The 19,446-nt window shown below is 36.6% G+C and overlaps 1 long non-coding RNA gene across 1 annotated transcript in view; it reads left to right on the top strand.

The window, feature by feature from the left end:
• The first annotated feature begins 1,442 nt into the window (after positions 1-1,442).
• The window catches only part of LOC146543826 (uncharacterized), a 36,719-nt gene continuing 18,715 nt past the window's right edge, over positions 1,443-19,446 (top strand). The window contains exon 1 of the long non-coding RNA XR_014884753.1: positions 1,443-2,026. This is a non-coding gene — a long non-coding RNA (uncharacterized LOC146543826). The remainder of the gene's footprint in view (positions 2,027-19,446) is intronic.

The following is a 19,446-nucleotide window of genomic DNA, read 5'->3' as shown; positions in this document are numbered from 1 at the left end:
ATGGGTGCTGAATAGATAGGTGTGTGGATTTCTCTTTCTCATGCAGAACTTAAAATTTTTATCTTATTGCTTAGTTCTTTTACTGTACTTTTTGTTATGTTGTAAGAACTGTAGATATGGATATTTTTAGTAATTCTCTATTAAAGCAGTCTTATATTGAATTTAGCTACCTGTCCTACTGATCCGGGAGTGTGTGTCCCAGAAAAACAATACATATATATTCCTATATTCCCTATACATTTTTTTTTTTTTCTGTTAAATTAAGTTCTTTTTAGGTATGATCTGTCTTTGTCGTAAAAAACAAACAAACAAAAAACCTTAAAATTAAATTTTAAATATTAAATCCACAAAATCCTTATTGTTAAAGTTTGTGTCCTAAACATGAAATACATCCTTAAGTGTATCTCGGAGTGGTTTGTGGACAGAGCTGTATCTGGTTGAAACATTCCAACGACATTTGAGTGATATATCTTTTGTTTCATTTTTGCTACTTAAATAGAAAAATTAAATGGCATCTAGTTTCACTAACATTATTTTCTGCAATGTTCCAGTTAATATGAAAATGTACTTAAGAAAATTATCTTTTTGTATTTCTGTTCTCCGTTTCATTTATAAAGCAGAATAATAAATACTATTAAACTTCCTGAAGAAGCTACAGAATCTACAGTAGATTTTCCTGCAAAACAGAGGTTCAATTTATTGACTATTTTCATTTTGAATTTTATTCTGCGCCCTTAATTTGCAAGCGATATCTGCTACTGCAGTGCTTGCTGGCGTGGGTTACCTTCTGAAGTCTGTGCAAGAGGTTCAGGTTTTTAGGAAATGGTTGTAAATAGTGATGTTTTGGTTTCCATGTGCACGTTTCAGTTCTAACACAGAAAATGTGCTGCAATCACAGTGGATGCAAGTGTTACATAGAGTGAATTATAGAATGGCCTGGGTTGAAAGGGACCACAATGACCATCTGGTTCCAACCCCCTGCTTACGTGCAGGGTCACCAACCAGCAGCCCAGGCTGCCCAGAGCCACATCCAGCCTGGCCTTGAATGCCTCCAGGGATGGGGCATCCACAGCCTCCTTGGGCAACCTGTTCCAGTGCCTCACCACCCTCTGGGTGAAAAACTTCCTCCTAATATCTAACCTGAACCTCCCCTGGCTCAGTTACATGAGAGCTTGTGAAGCACTGTATGCACATGATGTGCTGAACAAGGCTCTTCTGGAGTCTGTGGGTGCCTGCTCACAGTTTTCCAGGAGGCTATTGGGTATGGTTGCCTCTTAAGCCAGGAAAACTGCACAGTGTTTGATCATCTTCTGAAAAATGTTAAGCAAATGTTAAGCCTAGGAATTTAAATTGTGCTGTTCCATTGGTAATGCAGGAACTAAGTGCACTGCCAAAAAAATATCTGCAATTGAGCTCCATAAGAAGCCAGTGATCAGAGATGACCTTGGAATGTAGCAGAAATAAACTGAAATGCTTGTTTAGTAGTTCAGGGCAGACAAAGGACCAACTGTGCTGTAGTCCTATTTTAAACCTACACCTCAGTTCCAGTTTGAGGACATTTCAAGTTAGAGTAGTGTCAGTCCTATTGAAGCTGGAAGTAGCAGAGGGTTTCTAAAAACTGTGGCTTTCACACTGCAAGTTAAAAGAGTACACAAATGCAGCGTGTACAAAGTTCCACTTTTTATTTTACTCCAGGAGGAAATAGGATTTGCAGAGAAATTTAAATAATTGAAAAAAAAAAAAGTTACAACACCTTATTTAGTTGTCCTCGATTTTTTGTAGGGATGAAAAACAATGAAACAGTTTTATGCTGGTTATCCACCAATTAACCTTTGCTTTTTTTATCTTTTTTTTTCTCTCTTTTTTTTTTTTTTTTTTTCCCCCTGAATTCCATTTACTTTGTCTGCTTCTGGTTTTGTTTTCTGGTTTATTTATTTCTTTATTTTAGGCTGGAAAGATTATCCTGTTGCATTGTAAACAAACACTGAGCCTTCTGAAGAGATTTCTCATCTGCACTGTTTTGCTGGTGAGTTGCTTGAAGCCTGATGCTATAAAGATAATAGAATTAGCAGACCTAGCAGACCTCATTATTTTTAATTACTATTACTGCTGCTCACACACTACATGTAATTTGGTAAAGCTGGAGTGGGGTGAGGGGAGGAAACCAAGATTTCTATATTTCAAAATGGTCCATCATAGGAGTGGTTGCTGTCACATCCTTCTGTGAATTATATGTTTTTTTTTCTAGATTTATCTTTAATAATATTTGGAATAAATCTCAGAAACTGAATGTAACAAAGGAGGAAAGGGGATGTGAGCCATAAATAGGTCAAAATCTAAGTACCTTCAGCTCAGTTTGGTTCATTTATCAAAGCAAAATCAATTGTTATTATTAGCCTATTATCATCATCCTTCCAGTGAGCTGGCTTCATTTTAATCAATATTTCTAATTAGGCTACATCAAATACAGTTTTTAACTGTAGCATCCCAGTTCAGTGTAGGGTAATTATAGATGTGTTATTTGTCTCCATTCTTTCTGCTCTGTCTTGATTAATAAGATGTTTCTTAACAAATGAGTAAGAAGCAACCATGCTCCAAAAAGGTTTGCAGTAGTCATGTATCAGAGTTGATAATGGATCGCCTACTGCGTTGAGATGGTTTGTCATTTATTTATGTGAGCTATACATCCTAAGTAGCATGTCACGAAAGAAGTCTCTCATTTTTTAATAACTTGAACTACTGTCACTGAAGTTTCAAGTAGCACAGAGACTGAGAACCAATGCTCTCTGCCATGGTTTCTCCTGGTTCCTTTTCACTCTTGTAAACTAAGTGTTAATGCAAATGGGTGCAAATCACCAGTTTCCCATTCCCTAGTAGTTTCTTTTTATCCTATAAGTATCTTTGTTCCTCTAGGGTTTGTCTGATAGCCACCTAGCTGATATATATATAAATAAGAAGTGAGCTGCCCTTTTGCAGAAGATTTCAGTGAATTTCCTTGTGGAATTCCATTAGGCTCCATTACAGATCCCATCTCAGTAATAACCCAATGACCACAGCATAGTTAATAGAGGAGCTGGAAGGCGAAACAGAAGTTTTTGCACCCAGAAATCTTAATCTGAGACATAATTATTTGGTGAGTTCATCTGAGGACATAACAAGCTTGGCAAACTTTGAAGTCTGGCAGACTGAAAGTAGACACAGTCAAGTGTGTAAATACTTTTTGCAATATATTAAGTGTATCTGATTCTGTGCCTCTCCCTTATTTCTTACCCTTCCCTCCGCCCCCTATTTTTTATTTTTTTATTTTTTTTCCTTTCTAGTGTTATAAAGAGTTTGTAAAGTTCTCAAGTAGGAATACTACTTCTGTGATATAAAACATTCCTTGCAGTAACAGCTTCTACAGTCTGGCGCTCACATTTCCTATTCTAAGTGCTACCAGTGTTCATTAAGGAGGCCTGTGATAACAATTGCAGTGGCATGTGTATTTTAGAGAATTTTCTTCATTTGTAGACATGCAATGTGAATGGGTATGAGCATACTCTAGCCTTGGCCTTTTAATTCTGATTTCAGTATCGTTACAAACAGTTGGAACCATTTTACTCTTGATACGATGCCAGATGACTTTCACAATAGAGGAGAGCTGTGAGATTTCTGATTTATGTAACAAGAAGCATTTTTCTCTGTACTGATGTTGAGGTGATTTTAAAAGCATCTTTATTTAGGAAGAAAGCAACTTAAAGATTTACACGTTCATTTTTGTCTCAGGTTAATTAAAGATCAATGTAAGGGGGAGGAGAACATTATGGGGTATGCGTAGTTTCAGTGGGATGAACCTCAAAAAGATGTCAGTGATTTATCCATTCATGTGCTTTTGTGTGTGCATATAGCATACGGTACTTAAACATCTATTACAGAAAACAGCACACAGGGGATTTGGGTAATAGATCATTTTAATGTATGAATAGGTTACATTCCTAACTGCTGGTTGGATAAGGGCTAGTTTGTATGGGAAAGGGAATAAAGTAAATGGCTGGGAAAATTTATAATATTGCAATTCAACAAAAATATTGATTAGAAGATGAAGAACTCAATTTTTGTAAGCTTAATCGACACTGATTGTTTGGTACCCAGCTAGTACTCTGCCTAAGACAAATAAAAGCTGCAGGCATGAAGAGGGGAGAGACCAAACTGGCGCTATTCTGGGGAGAAAACATTTAAAAACAAAACTACCAGAAACACAAATATAATTTTCCATATTTTTGTATGACTGTTTTTTTTTCGTGTTCTTATTTGGTTTGTATTGCTATACCGTGGGTGACTGGAAATGATATTTCTACAAGCAACTGTTGTATTTAGGAAAATCTGGCTTGTGCTTTATGATGTTATAATTCTGCTAGCGTCCTGTATTTCCATAGTAATCATCAAATAATCAGTTCCACAAAACAGGAGGATGCTGAGATCCATCTATAGCCACAAGTGCCTTGGTCAAAGGTCAGCACCAGGGGAGTTCTGTGCCATGGTGTGCAGGTGCCACTTGTGTCCCGGCCATTAAACATGAAACTAAAATCAATCTTGATGCTGCTTTGCAAGCTGGCAAATGTTGTCACATCAGCAGAAAAAAAAAGGACAAAATTGGCACACGTGATGTGCTTTTATAAGGAACTGTGCAGGTTCCGAAGGAAGTTTTAGAGAGCTTGTAACTCTGGTTGTATTTCCCAAAGGAGAAAGAAGCTGTAATTTTCCCTAGAGATGGCTCTCCCTTGGAATAGAAGGAAGGTGTTCCATGCCTTGGAGGAGAGGTGAGGAGTTGCTCCTGCAGTTTTGGTCAAGATGGTTGCTACCAAATGCTCTTCATTTTCTTCAGAAACCATCAACGTCCCCGGAATAAACATCTGTCATGGAGCTGGCAAGATGGGTGTTGGGTGCCTGCCCAGACATAGCAGAACAAGACTGGGGGGCACAATTCGCTACAGCGAACAGAACAATTTCTGAGCCATTGACCCACAAGCTCACATATCGTGTGAAATTGAAAATACAGCCTGTCATTGGAAGCTAGACAAGTATTTTAAATTATCTTCCAAAAAGTACCCTGAACTATTGATCAATACAAAAGCTTCATGTGTGTTTTTGGAGAGGGAACTATTTTGCTTTTTTAAATCATTTGAAATGGTAAAGATTGTGTTTACTCCTCTAAGATCACTTGACTATACCAGCTTCTCTTCCATGTTGTGTAGTTTTATGTGTGAGGATGTATTCGTATGTAGTGTTTTACATAAATGCTTTTCAGCCAGCGCTAAGAGATATTTTCTGTTATAATTGCATCTGGTTTAAAAAAAAAAAAAAAGAAAAAAAAAGCAGTTGGCAGACAAGAAAGTGTGCCAAGACCTTTTTAATATGCAAGAGAAATGAACGTGGAACTAGAACCTGCAGAAGAGTCTAGTGCTCTTCCCATTTATTTTTATATTATGCTTACAAACATCAGCTTACTTTAATGGAATTATTTCTGATAAACAAATATGCAAAATATCCCAGACGCTGCTGTAAATTTCTCTTAAGTAATTTTTCCCTCTTGTGAAAGGGCTATTACTTCACTGAGAGCTGTATTTCCTACCAGAGACTTCTAGCACCTCTGAAAAGTTTGCTGGAGCCTGCAGCTTTCCTGCTTGAATTAGTTTCTCACCCTCTGAAAGGATTTTTTCTGCCTCATTTGCAGAAGAATATATGATCAGAAATAAGGTAGCTGGGCATAAACTTTCAGCACAACTGCCTTCTTGTTTAGTCCCTCCACCCCTACCGAGCAGTAGCAATTACCTTTCACATGAGCCTTTTTGACTCGTTGACAATGGAAGTGAATATTAGCTATTGAGAGACTGTAATGTTGCAGCCTCTTCTACTGATGGAGGAGGAAATGGTACCTGGCTGCATTTTTGAGTTTTAAATTGCTTTACAGTTTGGTAGATTATGGTCCATCATCTACCCAAGACGTTAGTATACTTTCAGCACTGTTGTTCTTTTTCAGAGCAATAATGTATTAATTAAGCTTAACTGCTATTTAGAGGTGCCTGTTTCTCAAGGAAAATAAAATAGCTTTACTATATTTTTAGTGTTTAAGACAAAATGATGTACATTTAAAATGAAAGATTTTCTGTGAAGAGTGAAACTGATCAGTAAGGCAGCAGATCAGACTTGTAGGGCCAGTAAACTTTTACACAGGTTTGGGAATTAAGTACTTGAAAAGCACTTATGGTCTTGATAAACTATGCAGTTTGGGTTCTCGCAGTGTCATATAGATAAGTAAATTTGTCTGGATTCCATATTGCTCCAGTTTTGAATGAGAAAATAAGGAATCATAGTAATTTTTGTTACTTCTTTGTTTCCCATGAGTTTGTCAGACATTCTGCGGATGTGAAGCAAAGCTGATCCTTGCCTCAAAGGTCTTACAACTAAAATAACTTCATTTTCAGATGTAAGCTTCTCAGAAAGCGTTGAAATTGTTGCTCCAAAATATAGCATTTCTAAATAGTGTTGCAGTTTTAGCTAAGGGCTTTCTCAGAGATAACTGATTTCTGATAGGATTATTTCCAGTGCGAGTTCAAAAACTGAGAAGGCGCAGGAACACGTGTGGGTTTTGTTGCCTTTCTGTTTTATCATATTATACATATGGATAGCACATCTATCATTCTGGTGATCAACAGAGCCCGTTGAACCCTTGCTGATGTTTTAATATATGTACTTATTGTACTGTTCCCCCTGGAACCCTGGGATTCTTCCTTGAAGGGTGGAGAGAGTTGGTACACATAAGAAGTCAGATAGAGGAGAGAGGCATGTGGACCCTCCCTAAGCTACTCATTTTCTGTTGTTGCAGTGATTCATGGATTTGTCACCATTGTCTGATCTCGCCCTTTTAGAGTGCATGTCATTAGTGAACATTGTCATGACACAAAATCAAAACTAATTTCATTTTGTAAGGGACACCCACAGCTGTGACTCTTGCTGTAAATATGATCGTGTTGTTTTTCTGTCATAATGGTGAGTAGATGTGTGCAATGTTAATAAGATACTTAAGACACCATTAAGATACTAAGAAACCATTCTAGCAATGGTAGATGAGGAAGTGTTCACTCGGTATTGTGTAAAGCATAAAGTTTATGTAAGGGGGCTGATGGAGGTATTTCTAACTGTTAATCATTCTAAGATGGTCACAAATCAGGTGCAAAATTCTTTGCTTAATTTGTAACTGGGTATTTAAAACTGTGAAATCAATATGAATCAATATGATTATGAAGGAAGTCTACTTATGAAGCTTTTTCAACAGTAGAGTAGAACATCTCGAGAATTCAAGTCATATATGGGATTTATCAGTTCAGTATTTTTTCAGTACTGTTGTGAAATAAAGACTGCATGCTCCGTGGTCGTGTATTGCAATGACAGCATAAGCAAGTAAAAGGTTGGGAGGGAAAGATCATATCTTCAATCAACTATGGCTCTTGGATCAAACAATCTTGTGAGTCTATAAGACTCTTGACTCACAGCAGTCATAACAGTAAATACTGCACTTGAACACTGAAGTATTTATACTTAACCTATAAAAATACCATTTATTGTGTAGCTTGTGATGTATGTGGTAGCTAATCTTAACCTCCTTCTTTTAAGACTCTTGATAAGTAAAGTCATCATAGGTGAGAGAGATTCATGATCACTGAGCTGGTCGCTGGGTGGAAGCAGCTTTTCCTTCTGGTTAAGGACATATTTCCTATAAAGAACTATCAGGCTTAAGTCTCCCTTTTCTTGAGAGATGAGATAAAAAGTGCCTTGACAAACTTTTGCCACTGAGGGCCCTGTGATATAGGTGTGATACCAAGATGTTCTGCTGGAGGAACCTTATCTGTGGTGTTTGTTTCAAATGCTCTGAACAGCTGTTTTGAGCTAAGGTCAACTTTGTACAAAGCAGTTTGTGTGAAAAGCAAACTCAACTTCTATGGGAAAACTAGCAACCAGCTAAGGATTACTGAGGGTAAAAAACATTGTCGTCCTCTTGCACTGCACAACAGCTATTACCAATAGCTAAGTAAATTACAGGTTAATAATATAACCCAGGCAGGCAAATCCAAATCTTCCTGCTCTTTCACTGATGCTTTCTGTGGACTAGTCTTACCTCCTACTTAAATTTGCATACTTGAACTCCTCAATCAGTGAAACAGATCCATTTTTGCTTTTTTTTTTTTTTTTTTTTTAACTAAAAATTATGATTTTGTTAATTTTTTAAATGATTACTTATATTTTTCTTCTGACCTCACAAACCCATATTTGGGAATGATTTGACACTTAGGTCAGCCAGTAACACTGCATTATTTTGAAAATGTGTGCCTTGTTGGCATGTCATACAGTACTCACCCAAATGAGGAAGATATTTTGGTTTGCTTAAGAACCTTAATTGTCTTCCATGATATTGCAGCTTTTTGAATAAGAGTATCAGTACTGGCTTAGCTATTCCTAACTGTGATTTAATGCAGTCTATACCAGTGATGTGATCTCAACCTTAAGTTTGAACCTTTAGCCTTAAGAGAACCCCTTTGCTTTGTATTTATTATTTTGTTTTTAACCCAGATGTGACCTTCAAACTGAGAGTATATTCTGCTGAAGACCACATTTAGGCCACATGTAAATAATATGTTTCTGATAAGAAGGAGGACATATTCATAAAACTGTTTTTTTTCCTACACAGGAAATAATCCACGTTAGTAGACATTTAAAAATTGATACAGGCTTTGTAAATAATAATAAACGAGAACTCTTTATTAAACGAGTCACTTATTCATCTGTTCATGTTTTGCTTTCTCATTTGCAGATTGCTGGCTGAAATAGGGAAATCTTGGAAACAGTTGTTTCTGTTCATTCTCTAATTACAGAACATCTGTTCTCTTCCCTTTCAGTTGAATCCCATTCCAAAGGCTTGATTTCAAAACCATTGTAGCCATTCTCAGAACATGGAAGAGTAGCATTTCAACAAGCCAGCATCAGCCATTTCAGTTATATCCCCTTCTTGTTTTCAGGTTAATGATACAATTAAGAACTTATTTCTGTCCCAAACTCATTAAAAAGAAAAAAAAAAAAAAGATGGAAAAAGAAAATTTTTACTGCATTTTCCCGAAACTGATAATGTTAGGGATTATGTTGTAGAAACAGTTGTTAAAGTCTTTTATCTAGACTAGACAACAGATATTTTGGTTAGCAGTTTTGCTCTTTGAAATGCACTATTACTGTTTGAACCTGATCTTGACAAATAGGCTGTAAACTATCAGGATTAGAAGAATAATATAACTATTAAGCTTCTAATATAAAACGCTTTAAGTATCTAGTACTTGTTTGAGATATGGAAATGAATACAAAAGCAAATGTTCTGGATGTGTGGTTTATAGTTTTGAGATTGTAATGTTAGCATAGGTTAATGCTCACTCTTGGTCTTTCAGTTCTTATAGAGTAGCTTATATTTATAAAGCTTTCAAATATGACTAACTACATAATTAGAAGAAGAAAGAATTATAAGCTAATGAGTGGCAGGTATAATGACATACAGAAGACTTTCAAAATCAAGTTTAAAAGTACAGTTGCTGATGATGTGCAAAGGCATAGCAACATCATGGGAATTCTTCAGGTCTGTCTTGACCCTATTCTATTGAAATGGTGTCTGGGAACCCTTGACATTTATAAACAATTCCAATAGTGGTCAATGTTGACCTTACAATAAGACCATCCTGGTCTCCCACATTGCTGCGTCTTTACATGAAGAATAAAAGCCCAGAGCAAGGAAGCTCTGTCAGTTTCAGCAGGCGTGGAGCTGTGTGCTGCTTCCAATGCAGTCGATCCACTTGTGCAGGCTCCTGGCTGAGGCAGTATTTTCCCTTCTTTCTTGTTCACTTTGCATTACATAAAGTTGAGTTAATAACTTCCAGTCCTAGCTAGGCTGCAGCAGGTACTTTTGTTTGGTGCGCCGCCTGTGATGCCCAAATGCAGATTGCTTGCATTAAGGCTTTAAATTCAGGAGATAAATGCTGGTAAAAGAACCACTTAATGTACAGTATATGAGAAGAAGACAACAGGGACGATCGTCCACTTGTTACTGGATTACAATTAAAGCCAACTTTTGTCCTCAGTTTGACTGGTGTTGCACAGGCCAGGGTTTTCCTCCTATTAGAGAAAGAAACGTGAAAGGTGCAGATCTACAGCTGCTTTCTTTTCATGGAAATCTTCCTGACAGTGAAGTATTGTGCAAGGAGCAGCTGCAGAATCAGGCCCTTTGTACGCATGCACTTGTAGTAACCTTAAAAGAAATAGAATGGGACCAGCAAAATGGCACTTCAGCTCAGAGAAAAATCCAGCGTCTTCCATCTGCTCCCTGCTCCTGCAGCTGCAGTGAATTATGATGTGCTGTCACATTTATAGGGTGATTTCATCAACTGATTTATTTAATTAATTTAGATTTAACATTGTACAAAGGATATGTGATAAAGTGGTGTAACTCTTTCCTCAGCCACCGCACCAGCCAAGATTTATTTTAAGTACCCTTTGCCTCACTGTGTCCTCCCTTGTTCTTTTCAAGCTGCAGCCATGAGAGAGTTTGAAAGAGCTGACTGGACCTAAATCTGCTGGGTAACAGTGCTGCCATGGGGTAGAACTGGCAACTTCAATCTTGTGTTACGATGCAAGCGTTAAAGCAGCCATATGTTCTCTCCACCAAAAAATGATCTATCAGGCTGATGAGTCCCTAGTGACTCTTGAATCTGTACATTATTTCGTGTACACATGTGGATTCGTCTGTGGTTAGACCATTACTTGGGGTGTTAACACTTTTCAGAATATGATTCCTGAGCATCCTTCACGAGTAATATCTTGAAACAGCACAGAACTACCTCTTTTGTTTTGTTTCTGTGGAACAGTGGGTGAGGCTATGGGTGCTAGTAGGTAAAATAAATAGTAATACAGATCCACACTTGTCTTCTGAATTGGTGCCATACTGATTGTAAAATGAGGGACTCTTTCCTAGTGATGACTTTAATAGTAATAGCAAATTTGTATTACTCTGCTATACAATCAGATATAGTAAAATTAAGGCCCTTTTTTCATAGCAGCTGTAGGTAGGCATAGGAAGTAATGATTCCTCTACTGCAGAGTTTCATGTCAGATAGCTAAGAGAACAGAAGCTCCAACTAACAGGTTTCATTTTGCTTCTTTGTTGAGTACACCCAATTCTTAAGACCCAGAGGTAGTCACATTTTTTTTCTTAATGTTCTCTAGCGCTAGCTTTAACTGGGGGCAGAGGTTGTGCTTAACACAGAAGAAGATCGAGCACAGTTTGACTAAGTCAATCTGAAATATCCACATGTATAACACTTATTTTGCTTTATTGATCATGCCTTGTTATGAACCTTAAGACATTAGTGACTGGCATTTATGAGGAAATAAAAACAATTGTTTTTAGTGTAAGAGAGAACGTAAGAAGTCAGAAAAGGGCTAAATTTATTTTTACAAGGTGTAAGTAAAAGTAGTCTGAGCTTTTCTGGGGGGATGGGGAAGATGGTGATGCTTTATGTTGGTGGAAATACTTTGTGTTTGATTTTCATTTCTCTTGCTGATTTTAACAGTCCTGAAAAATGTTTGATCTTCTCAACTGTATTTAGTTGTTGCATTTTTATAAAACTTATTTACTAAGAACATAGCTTATTTCTGCATAGTGAGGCCACAGAAAAAAAGATGTCCCATTAGTAACTGAACTGTAAAATAAAAACTCTGTTAAAAGCATATATTGCATGTATTCTTCATCTTAAAAGCTCAAATATTCTGTATTGACAGCTGCCCTTATTTCACTATATTAGATAAAATCATTACAGAGGGAAAATATGAGAAACTAAGCTTGTTTCCACAGTGTTGGAATTATGGCTGTGATTCTAGATTTCCAAGCAGCGTTCAAAAAATAAAACTGAAAAAAATACCAGTAATTTAATGTGTAACATTACAACGATCTGGAAAAAAAGAAGACTGAAAAAAAAGTTCTGGGGACTGTATCTTAACTTCAGAAGTGACCTGGCTGAATTAGAAGTTGGGAACATGATTGGGATACTCATTTAGAAGTTTATTGGTTCCACAGGCAAAAGACAGAGATGAGAGGGAGAAAGTGAATAGGCTGTTCAGCAGAATGGAATCATGAGCTGAAAACCAATTGTGCAAATCTTTTTTATAATAATACACATTTATAAACAATTTTTTACCTGATAACCACTGTCAAATATGTATATTTGCACAACTGTAAAGTTATATTTGCTTCCTAAATCAGTATATATATTTTTTTATCTGGGCTAGTAAAATTTTGAAAAAATAAGAGGAAAAAGAAGTTTTTTGAATTCTTATGTTGAAAAAGAACTGTATCTACAATTCAAGTTGTTTCCTTGTCACTGTTGCATAGGTTAACTGCTGTTGTTATTGAGCAATGCACCTCTTGATTACCCAATCAATAACAACATTTGAAGCCTGATATGGTTGCTGATTGCTTCCTTCTTCCCTCACTCTTTCTTTTCTGTTATTTCTACACTAGGTGTTTCTTGTCATGGACCCATTCCCTGGTTCTTCTCCCTAAGGGGATTATCTCAGCTACCCTAGCTGACTGGATTCAAAGTCAAGAGTTCATCCTTGCTGAAATCTCTGTTAAGTGCATTCAAATCCAAAGACTGTTGTTAGTTTCAAGGCAGTCTAGCTGCATCATGCATGTCTTGATAGTGAGAAATATAGTAGGAAACATTATGTGAAACCAGAAATTTTATCTATTAATACTTTGAGAGTTGACTTTACCATTCTATCTGCCTAGTTTTACTTTACTGTTTTGTTTTTCTTCCTGCTGTTAATGATTATGTTGAGAATGAGCAATATCCACATCACTTCAGACCAGTCCTTGGTATGCGTAGAAAGGGAATATGAAATGCTTCTGAATCAGATGTCTCAGTTTCGTATGGATTCTCTCAATATTGCAAAGAATGTAACAAAAATCATTATCTACTGTCAAACTCAGAACATTTGGTTTCTGTATCCACGTCTCCATGTACACTGGAGGTACGCTCAGTTCCTTCATCCAGGTCATCAATAAAGATATTAAACAGGACTTATGACCAGTTACTAGCTAGATTTAATTCCATTCACCACTACTGTCTGGACCAGGCCATCTAGACAGTTTTTTACGCGGCAAAGAGTGTACCTGTCAGATCGTGGGCTGCCAGCTTCTCCAGGTGAATTCCATAGGAGACAGTGTCAAAGGGTTTGCTAAAGCCTAGGTAGACAACGTCAACAGCTTCATCCATGAGGCAGGTCACTCAGTCATAGAAGAAGACATGATTGGTCAAGCAGGACCTGCCTTTCATGAACCCATCCTGGCTGGGCCTGATCCTAGTTGTCTTGCATATGCCATGTGATAGCACTCAAGATGATCTGTTCCAAACCTTTGCTGGCACTGGGGTCAAGCTGATGGCCCTGGAGTTCCCCAGATCCTCCTTACGACCCTCCTTTTAGATGGGCATCACACTAGCAAATCTGCAGTCATCTGGGACCTCGTCAATTGATGAGGAATGCTAGTAGATGTGGAAAGCTGGTTGGCAATCGCCTCTACCAGCTCACTCAACACCCTTGGGTGGATCCCATCTGGCCCCATAAACTTGTGATTGTCCAAGTGGAGTGGCAGTAACTGTTCCCACCTGAATAGCTTGGGGTTTATTCTGCTCCCAGAGATAAATAGCACTGTGTCCCTTAGCCTTTTTCTTCAGCACGACTCTTTATTGTGTGATCACTTCATCTTGTTTCTGCTCAAAAATCGCATCTCCCATTTCAAGTATTTTAGTTCCAAGGCTGATTATTTATCAGTGGTGAAGGAACCACCTGAGAAAATACAGTTTTAATGCTCTGCGCCAATAATAGTACATAATATCCTTCCACCATAAGCACTCTGCACTTAAGCAAAAGGAGTCTATATATTACCTTGGTCTCAGAAACATGCAGTGCCTACCTTGGTCATCTGAACCTGATGACCAGGAGTGCGTGAGCAAAAATACTGTCTAAACAAAAAGAAGTGCTGTGAAAATTGCAAACCACATAGCATTGGTGATTCTTACGTATTCCAGTCTTGTGAATTGTTGCAGTTGTTCTTCCAGAAAGGTGAAGTACCATTTTGCTTCCAGAGATTCATGCACTCTTTTGGTTCTTCTTACTCTCTCTGTCTTTTCTTGGAATTTCATGTTTGAACTTTTGCAAATGTACAAAATGAAAGTAATCCAAAATTGCTAAGATTTGCCTCGTTTCACATTAAATGATACGAAACCTCCGAGTTCAGCATCATTTCCACTTGCAGTCATAAATCTACTCACACTCACTCAGCCTAGGATAATGGAGAAAGTTTTTAAAGGACCCAAATGTAGGTTTCATGAAACATGTCAGCAAGATTGGATTTCATTACAAACAATTTGCACCATTCTTTTTTAAAAGCATGGATGAAACTGAGTAACTATCCACAAGACAAAGCATCTGCATCTGCAGTGAAATCGTGTAGTTGCTGGAATAAGGACCTGAATTTTGCCTGCTGATAATGAAAATAACGTTAGTACTGTTTACTACTCATCTTCTTGAGACAGAGCAAGTTATCTTGTATTGTTGATTACTAGAATTTTGGCAGTTAATCTGCCAACACAAACATTAGCCAACTTGAAAAGCTTTGAGAAAGTTACTGAAAATAGCATGTTTTACAGCACAAAAAGGTGCATAGTCTACCAGGAGGTAATGAATGCACCTTAAGGTATCAAATCAGTAGTAAGCTTCTGAAAAGTGAAAGAAGAGAATGGGTTCATGTGAATATTGGAGAAATGCTCTCCTATGAAAGAATCAGAAGCCAGAAAGGCTGGAGTTGATGTGTTTGATTGTTCCTTTCCTTTTGCTCAGTATGGAGATGAACAGTAAAGAAAAAATAATTCCAACGATTTCTGTCTGCTAAGAGTCATGCTGGTATTTTTTTTAAATTAACTTTTTAATAAAATGACAGGACTCTGGAGGCCAAACTAGTTTATACCTTTAAAAAATGGGGGAATTATTAAACTGATGACTAGAATTTGAAAAATTGACATGAAACTACAAGCATTCCTGCAGGCATATCGTCCATGCTCAAGATATATGTCAAGACTCTGGGCACCTTTGTGTAATATATCTTAAATGGCTTGCTTAGGAATGTCTTTCTAAAAATATTGCTGTCTCTCTTCATAATTGAATAGTTCTAACATATGTCTTTTAAAATTCTTATGTCCAAAATTCAAGTAAATAGTGTACTGTTAGAAGTTGTTACACATTGGGAAAAAAATCAACTATTTTTATGTTATTGATTAGACACTGGCATATTAATTCAGTGTCCTACTGAAATCTTTTCTTTAATGAACAAGGTGGATTTCATTTAAGACTTGAATTTATTTCATATTCGACGTTAAAAACAAGGCAATACATTTCTCTAAATTGAAAGCGAACGAGTTTTAAGACTTTTGTCCCAAAATTGTATATTTGTCTATGTACTATCTTCTTTCTTTGCATTTGGTGTTTAAGAAAAATATCAAAAGAAACCATAATGATTTTAAAAATCAGTAGTCAGCTACTTTAAGTATTGCACTATATAGATGAACAGTTTTGCTAAGTCTAAACTTTGCACTAAAACATCAGTGCAACTTGTAGAACAGTGAACTTAATACAAGTGATGTGGAGAGAGAAGAGGAAAATGCTTCTGATAAATGAAGCAGTAAAAGGTGTTAATGCATGTTGAGAAGAATTTGCTTGAGTTATTTACCGTGTTCAAATACTTACAAATGAAATCCCAGCATTAACAGTTTCAGGGAACGAGGTATGGAATTAATGTGATGTTATTATGTACAAACTATTGTAAGCACAAAAATTTCATGGAGTGTATCAAGAAAACAAGAAGACTTAAATAAGTCTGGATACAAGGAGGTAATTTTCCGTGTGATAAATAAATAATATCTCTAGACAAAAGATTCTAAGTATTTTGTGCATCTTATCTTAAGTGTATGCTGTATTGGCACATGTCCTGAATAGCTGCACCACGCTTATAAGTAGTGAAGGCATGAGTAAGTTATTGGTCATCCTAAAGGAAGGATGTGGTGAGGTGTAGAAATTTTAAGTATCTACTTCTTATGCCCCAAGAAAATATTTCATTGCATGTCTAGCTATTTTTTCAGCTTCCTTAAATGGAGTAGCAGCAATGATCTAGCCTTCAGACTTCCCAAGTAGAGTGGCACCAAAATTACCAGGTGTATGAGGCAAATGTTTATGTTAAAATACTAGCTGTACTTGGAAGACAGAATCCTTTGAAGTTCTTGGGAAATCCTCTATTTTATTTTTAAAGCTGCCCACAAAAAGTATGGTCCAGGAACTGAATGTTCTCTGACTCATTACTAAAATAACCACTTATGTCCTTGTCCCCGAATGTTCCTACTGCTTCATAAAATATGAGTAAACTCTAGTGCTCCATCACTCTTCACTGTCAAAATTAGAGAGGTCGGCCACTGCTTCCAATACCAAACTTTAATTTAAATAACAGGAAGTTCTGGAATTAAAATCTAAAAAAATTAAGATGTGACATTCCATTAAGGCCTAAGCGATTTCAATTAGTTTTATTTTAATGCTCAGATTAGTTTAATATCTCTTTTTATGTAACTGTGACTATCTAAAAGTTGCAGGTTTTTATGATTCGGTCATATCCAGAGAAAAAGAAAATCTTTTAAAAAGAAATCTGTAGTAAACACTGGGGAGAATAAGTGCAGCCATTCAGAGTTCCAAAATAATTAGAAAATGCTTATTTTCTAATAAGCATGCTGTCATAAAATGGAAAATCTAACTTTTTTCTGTTACGGGAAAGTTTTTATAGAAACTTCTAACTGTAGCTGACAACCTTGTTAAGCAATGCTGTAGTTCTTTTAGTAAAATCTGCTTTTGATTAGACTGAGTGGCAAGAATGGAAGCTGTATTTTAAACTATTGTCATGTAAAACTTTTTTTTTCAAGGTATCCTATTACGAAATGTCATGTTTCTGTAAAAAGCCCAGTATGAGATCCAAGGATGCACCTGGGCAGATTTATCTAATGCCCCACAGCTCAGAGTGCTACAGACCTGAGTCTTTCTGCATTGAAGCACTCTAAATATTGCTGAAATATGTGCGTTGTACAGTGTGCATTTATTACACAAGCCTGAACCTCAAATGTTTTGTTATTGTTCCAAACAGTTCAGCATAAGATCTTTTAAAGTAATATGACAGTATTACGAAAAGCCCAGCCAGAATTTCAGGTATCTTTTCAGACATTATTCTAAGACTGTGATTCTTCTGAATCAAGCTCATCAGTCTTGCATAGCCATCAGTAAGGATCAAGATATTCATGTTGCCCCTCTGTCTTTGCTGGATGCATTCAGAACTTTAATTAGTTGTGTCTATAAAATGATGGGCTTGATAAGGAGTTGAAATAGTTGAAGTAAATGCCAAAACAAATAAATTTTATTTATTTATTTATTTATTTTACATTTCTACAAAAAAGTTTAACAGGTTCTATACTTTTTATTTAGGAAATATGAATTCAGTATTTCTTTTTGAGGATATTGAAAGATTTTGAGCACATCTTCTAAAAAGTTGGGTGAATATTTATGGTCTCCCTGTTTCCTGTTAGCATGGAATATGTCTAACTTCCATTGTATTTGCTGACAAGCAACCTCAAATTTGCTGTTCTCAGCTAGCTGCCCAAATTCTGGCACTTATGCTTACCTCACACATAAGAAAGCTTGACTGTTCTTTGTTAATGAGTCAAGTTAACCCTTAGACATATCTCCTCTTACATTTAAAGGGTGTCAGTTTCAGGGACAGCTCCTTGGCAAATAAATGTGAAGACAGCACAGCCTTATTTGTTGAACTGTAGCAGTGCTGTAGTACAGCCTCTTGAAGATCTAGGTCCTTCAATTTGACTAATCTTGTTAATGCCCAAGTATCAAGATATTGCTAACGTACTTCATGGCTGTCTTATACACTTTGTCCTCCAGAACTGGGAAAAGTAGATCTAAGTGTTTGTTCTACATCGTGATGGTTTATCAATATTCTCTGCTATCATTCAGACTGTTTTGGCTTGTTTTTCGTCTGTCATCTCTGCCCCACTGTGACTGCAGTGATTTGTTTCTTTTCTATTCTACAGAGACTAATGTTAAATGATGTTGATTTGAAAAACTAGTAGAGCAGCCAGCCTTTCATTCATCTCAAGGAGGATGTTGAAACTAAATCATTACTCTGCTGCTGAAGTAAAGGAATTAGGCAGGAGTTACTCAGCAGTGAGGACCCTAAGCTTGTTCCCAGAACAGCTTGGTTTATTGAAAAATGACTGCTGTGTGAATAAAGTCCTGTTCCTCATCTGATATTCTATAGTACTCATTCCAAATAGACCTAAAAATTTTCAGACCTATTTTGAGTGCTTATTAACATGAACAACTTAAAAAATAGGATGCATGTTACCAAAGGAAGTCAGGGATAAATCACACCTCATTTTTGCTTAATCCTAAATCTCCTCTGCAGCCACTAGGAAAAACTTGGCTTAGTTTATATATTTGTTCAGGAATATCATTCTGTATGTAATTTGTGAAGCTGTGATGCCAAATGGAGTGCCTCTGCAGAAGGTCATAATTCAATGCTCAAAGTATATAGCAGTGTACTGTTGATGCTTAGCCCAAAATGAGAGGGCAGGCAAAATATTTGAAAGTCTGATTGCCTGGAATAATTTTTGTGAAGACACATTTAATTAATCAGTTTCCTCATCCTTAAAAATAAAGGTTGCTTCCCTTCTAGTTCTTCTTTTCCTGTAGAGGTCTTGTTAGTCAAGCTAACCCTTTCATTTCTTGGCCATAGCAAGAAAAGAGAAGGGAATTTCTTTGCATGTCGCTGCATATCATCCTTTCACGTTGCTATTTCCAGAGTCTTTTTCTTTTCAAATTTTTCGTTGTATTGTCTGTATTTACAGTATTATTTAATTCTTGGGAACACCAAAATGCTTGATTGTCATTGTTGTAAGGTACAAAAGTGACTGTTTTGAAAGCTGTCTTTTGACTAGAAAATGAAATTTTCAATCTTTGTATGCTCAGCTCCTCCTTCCAAAACTACGATGCAAACCCCTGTCAGATACGGTTATATTTTGAACAGCTACTTCTTTCTGCAGAGGAGAAAAATCATCAAATTTTCATTGATTTATTTTACCTAGTAGGCTTCAACATTTGGAAATCTTTCTTATATGGAAGCAATGACTCAAATGATGAAACAAGAAACACTAGTGGCTTGGGAACAGTATTGAGCTCTTTTTATTCCATATTAATAAGAACTGAAATGACCTTTGA

Source organism: Meleagris gallopavo, chromosome 8, assembly GCF_905368555.1.
Source record: "Meleagris gallopavo chromosome 8, MGAL_WU_HG_1.1, whole genome shotgun sequence".
In the NCBI taxonomy this organism is placed as follows: domain Eukaryota; kingdom Metazoa; phylum Chordata; class Aves; order Galliformes; family Phasianidae; genus Meleagris; species Meleagris gallopavo.
The sequence above is the reverse complement of the archived record's forward strand: the minus strand, read 5'-3'. Positions and strand labels throughout refer to the sequence as shown.